Here is a 6,000-nt window from a genome sequence, read left to right on the forward strand (position 1 = left end):
TATGTCATTCATACCCTCCCTTGTGTACTATTGCTCCTAGTTCGCCCTCTTTGTTCCCCAAGCTTTGAGCATTTGTATATAAGCATTTAAAACTTTTGTGCCTGTCCTTGCTGACCAGCTGGCAATTGTTCTCACAGATATCTTCAATCTCTCATTGCATCAGGCCGTGATTCCATCATGTTTTACAACTGTAATCATTATATCACTGCCCAAAAAACCTATTATCACATGCCTTAATAATTACCATCCAGTTGCACTCACTTTCATTATGATGAAGTATTTTGAGAGATTGGTAAAAGACTGTATGGTTTCATGCCTTCCCCCTTAATTTGACTCATTACGTTTTGCCTATTGGAAGAACTGCTCCATAGAAGATGCACTTTCCTGTGTGTTTCATCTTACCTTGCTGCACTTGGAGAGGAAGAATACTCATGTGCAAATGCTGTTTGTTGATTTTAGTTTGGCATTCAATACAATCATTCCTCAGCACTGGTGAGCAATCTGGACCTATTAAGTTTTACTACTCCTTTATGTAATTGGATACTGGATTTCCTTATTGATAGGCCCCAGTTTGTGTGAGTTGGAAAGGAAGTTTCCAACTCCATCTCCTTGAGTACGAGGTCCTCACAGGGCTGTGTCCTGAGTCCACTACTGTTCACATTGATGACCCATGACTGCTGTGCCAAATCTGTTATGAATCATATTGTGAAGTATGCAAATGACATGGGAGTGGTGGGTCTTAACCAAGATGACAATGAAGATGCTTATAGGGAAGAGGTGAAGGCTCTGGGGGACTGGTGGAATAAAAGTAACCTTATTCTAAATGTTAATAAAACAAAGGAAATCATTGTAGATTTTAGAAAGAACCGGCACAGTCATACTCCACTTAGTATCAAGGATGCAACTGCAGAGATGGTCAACAGTATTAAGTATCTTGGGGTGCAGATAACTAACAATCTGAAATGGTCTCTCCACATATCATCTTTAGTGAAGCATACAAACCAGCATCTGCATTTACTGCATTGGATGAGGAGAGCACATCTTTCTCCTTCTGTCCTGGCCACTTTTTCAGAGGCACGATTGAGAGCATTTTAACAAACTACATCACTGTCTGGTTTAGTGGTAGCAGTGCCTTAGTCCATATAGAGATTGGTAAGGACAGCCAAGAATATCATAGGAAGTTGGATTTCTGGTGTTCAGGATGCTGCTTATGAGCACCAGGTGCTTAGAGCTCAAAGCATTGTTAGAGAGAACCCACACACCCACTTTACAGTCTATTTCTGTTGCTCCCCTCTGGGAGGAGGTTTTGGAGTATTTCTAGCAGGACTATCCAATTCTGCAATAGCATTGTTCCATATGCCATCCATCTGGTAAACTCGCAAAATTCATTTTTCTCACCATGCACATGTATTGTGTACTTAATCCAAACTAGACTGTGTTGTTTCTCTGTGTCATATAATATATGTGAGTATATGCATAATTCTTTGAGAGCTGTAGGCAATGAAATTTCATTTTAATGTATGCCGATTAGTGTACATTCAAAATGACAATAAAGTTATTATTCTATTCTATTCTATATGATAAACAGTTAAGGAAACCATGTAGGTCTCGTCTATCAAAGAGAAGAAGTAGGGGCTGACATGATAGCAGTCTTCCAGTACTGAAAGGACTGTGATAGAGAAGAGGGGTTTGATTGAGGGCAGGGCAAGAAGCAATGGGTGGACACTTATTTAAGAGAGATCTAACCTAGAACTAAGAATAATTTTCCTGACAGTTGGAACAATTAATCTTTGGAACAACTTGCCTCCTGGAGATGTGAATGCTCCATTGCTGAAGGTTTCCATCACCATTTCTTGAGGATGGAAGAAGTTGTTAGATTGAGTAGGGGATTGGACTAAAACACCACCAAGGTCCTATCCAGCCCTATCATTCCATGATTCTTTTATCTGATTGTTGCCTTGGTTGGGATTATTTTTCCTGTTTGTCAAGGTTGTTTTTAATGGCCATTGCATACTCCTTCCACCTCCTTCTCTGCCTCCCAAAAAAGAATAATATTATTTGACCCAGTTATTTATGTACTGTGCATGGCTAATGGATTTAACTACCTTCTGTGTATCCCAAAATATTTAGATTTCATTGTTTTGTTTGCTTTCACTACTCCAGAATGAATAAAACTGTAATGATACATGGAAATGATCTTAGGAGACAGGTTGGCTCAGACAACAATATTATAAGTGAATTTTGAGTCCAAAAGAAGGAAGAGAAGGAAGAGGTGGCAACAGCAACTCAGAAGGCACCTGTCTAGTTTTTGAAAGGATAAAAGTGAGAGACAGGAGGGGTACTTTCAAACTTGCAAGACTGGTGTTAGCCTTGTGAGGTGGTTCAGACAAGTCAGCAATACTAATTCTTTCTTTAAAGTTACATTAATAAATCTGAAAGTAGAGTCAAACCTCCTTTAGCATGTTAATGCAGAATCCTGAACATGGATGAATCTATTATCAGCCACACACACATTGCAATGTCTATGTGGCCACTGTGTGAATCAAGCTCTCCAGTTCTCTTTGCTAAATTATGTAAACTCATTCTCAATGTTCTTAAAATAAAAAAAAATACATATCACTGTTGAGCCATTTATATATTCCCTCTGCAGTATAGTGTCTTCATTTTAGCAACAGTGTCACTGTTGATACCCAGACAACTCCTTTTTTAGGGAACTCTTTGATCTTGGTCTCAATTAAATTCTGCTGTTTTCCAAATAATGGGATAATACCTATTCATAACATTATATGTGTCTGTAAATTACATTAAAATGATTTCCAGGTTTTTTTTAAATTTCATTGTCATTAAAAAGTCCCATTACAAGATTTGTCTGATATATTTTTAGACAGTGGTAGATTTTGGTTCAATTTTTTTTTTTTTTGGAGTTTAGCGGTGCAGCATGTTTCATTCCACATCCTCAAATCAACTCTACTGTATGAGTTAACATGAAATGCAATTCATTTTCTCAAGCTTTGTCGACTCTTTCCTACATACAGACATAAAATAAGCTGATCAAACCAAGCCATGGCTTCTAATCCCACTATATCCTTACAGAGAGTTGATTATGTTGGAAAGCAAAGGTTGATATCAAAGCTTAAAAGTCTTCCCAATATATATCAGTCAAGAGGATAGGGCATATGATTGAAGCCAAAGCTTTCCTAAGCAAACATCTACTTCTGAAATGACTTTCAGCCTTTTGATTCCATACTTCCTATGACAGATTTAATATCTTTCCCAGAACACGGCCTTCCAAGGTTTTCAAGTGATTTTACAGAGCGTGTCAGAAGAGATGGCTTAAATGGAATGGCAAACTCTTTGCTTTCACTTCTGGCCTACAGTAATATTTTCTTCCCTCATGGAAGAAGGAAATAACATTTAAATGACAACACAAAAGGATTTTCACAGCCAAATGTTAAGCTTGAAATGTATATAAAATTAATAGACTTGGCAAAGAAACCCTTTGGGAGATACACAGACTAAAGTGCACTTATTTTATTTGCAGTTTCCTTAATATATATACTACATACACATTTTTTGATCAAATAAGTTGTATCACAAAGTTGAGAGAAATGTAAGAACTTGAGTATTAGTTTAAAAGTGAAATTGGTTCATATAAAAGTGGAGTCTAAAGAATGTCTTATCTATGCCTTCAATCAAATTACAGTTCAATGCTACCAGCCATTACCTTGGAAGGATTTGCTTCAGAATATCTTTGAAGGGTTATGTTAGATTCCAGAGAAAGTTTGCAGATACTGTATATCTAATAGTGCATTAGGGTTTTATAACAGCTAACAATTGCTTTAATTTTACAATTTGCTTTATTTTCTGATCATCATCTTAGAGTGCTTCTCTCTCTTTTTACAACAATGTTGTGAGGTTGTAGTGTATGCAGCTCCAGCATACACGAATTGTCAGAACAGCAGGAGGCGCGGGGCTGGACAGCTCCAGGCTATAACCGCATTTGGTGGTAAAGCCTGGTTTAAACAAGTTTGACAGCCCCGGGCTATAGCCAGACCTGGCGGGAAGCCAGGGTTTAAAATGATTGGCTACCTGCACTGGCGGAAAGCCCAGGTTTGAAGCTATTGCTAGGCATTCACCTGGGCAGGTATAAAACCATGCCAGGTAAACCCCTTTGTAAGCTTGCGAGTCTTGATTTCAATAAAGAGCCCTTCACGCCAACCTGAGTGTTCCTGTTGTGTGCGACCACGCGATTTAACAGAAGTAAATAAGACTTGAGGTAAAATAGATGTCATTTAGTCATCATCAGTAGCTTTAACTCTTGCATGGGTTTGTCTAATTTGCTTGTTTAAAAACCACCAAAACTAGTGGATATTATTACATACAGTATTGTGCTAAAAAATATCCATAGACTAAGTATATATGATTGGAAGAAGAATCTTACTATAATTTAGTATCTTGTGTATCCCTTTTCCTGATAGCTGCTGCCTGTTCTTCCTAGACTTCTAGAAAGTTCTTGCTAAAGGACCCAACCTACCAGTAGTTGTTACAAAATGGGGACTCATCTGAAACAGCTTGATTCCCCCAAAACCAGGATGACCCCATTGTAATTGATCCTGGAAACAGGTGAAAGCATAGAATTTCCATAGTTCTTCTAATTTTTTAGGATTAATGGCATATGGGGGTAGGGTTATTCCCCATAAATCTATAATTTTAGCATTTTATCATAATTTCTATTTTAAGTAACTTTACTATATCATTTTTTTTCCTATTTTTGTTATGTAAATTTTGAAGAAACCCAGGATCTGATTATTTTAGGTTGTCAGATAAATGTCATAAGTAAATAATAAAAAAAATTATTTATAAATAAGAGGTATTTTATTTTATTTTATTTTATTTATTCTGATTGTCATTCAAGTTCCTTAAGTGACCATGGGTACTAGTATAGTTATAGTATCTTGAAGGAGGGGAATCATTTCTCCATCCATGTTTCTCAGACCATACAAAATTATGTAGAACTTTGTCATGCCTTTTCACTTATCCTTTTTTGCCCTGCATTGGAAAGTTTCCGAGAACTAGTTGTTAAATATTTGTACACATTACAGCAGCTAAGTTATAAACTCACATTATTCCTGCTTCTCCAGGCAGAGCGGGTGGAATGTTCAGAGTGCGACTGATAGGGATCAAGCTTTGCATTATAGCAAAGCCATAATCTTAATGGGATCCCTTCCAAGGTTTCTGGACACTCAGCTGATCCAGGCAGATTGGGGGAGCAGGAGGGAGGAGATTTTTTTGGCTTAGTTGCTCTAATTGAAGTAAAATACTGGGACATAAGTCCCTAAGGAAGAATTTAATTTCTGTGTATTTCTTTTAATAGAATTGGATGTATACAATTGGGGTTTATACCTCGGTTTATAATGTATTCATATATTTATTTCAGGAAGACTCTGGGCACAAAATTGTATTACTTTAATTCAGCTCTAAGCAGAATTGTAGCAATGAATCTAGGATTGCAGCTGATGTCTCTTAACTAGTTGAGCCATTAATAGTTTTACTGTGTGCCCTATCAGCAATATTAAAAGGCTGAAAGAGTATAAAGCAGAGGAGAGAGGAACCTCCAAGCAATTGAGCTTTGACCATTTATAACACATGTGTCAAACTCGATTGTGTCACATGACTTTTTTGCCTTTGCGGAGCTGGGGTGGGGATGACCTGTGCATGACGCATCTGGCCCGTGGGCCACCAGTTTGACACCCCTGATTTACATCATATGGAATAACAAGCTGTTTTTATTTATGCCTCCAGTTCTCTCAGTAAAGAAAAGAGGATCACATTTTCTAACCTTTCATTATTAAGAGATGACATGCAGCTCAAAGGGAGCTTTATATAATTTTTTTTCCTGTCAATCTTACAGTCCAAAACCACATTTCTCAAGAGTTTCATTTTAACTACATTATTTAAAGGAGATTCTCAAATTTTTGGCATCAAAGGATTGAGAAAAAT

Source organism: Vipera ursinii (assembly GCF_947247035.1).
Source record: "Vipera ursinii genome assembly, chromosome: 1".
Taxonomy (NCBI): Eukaryota; Metazoa; Chordata; class Lepidosauria; order Squamata; family Viperidae; genus Vipera; species Vipera ursinii.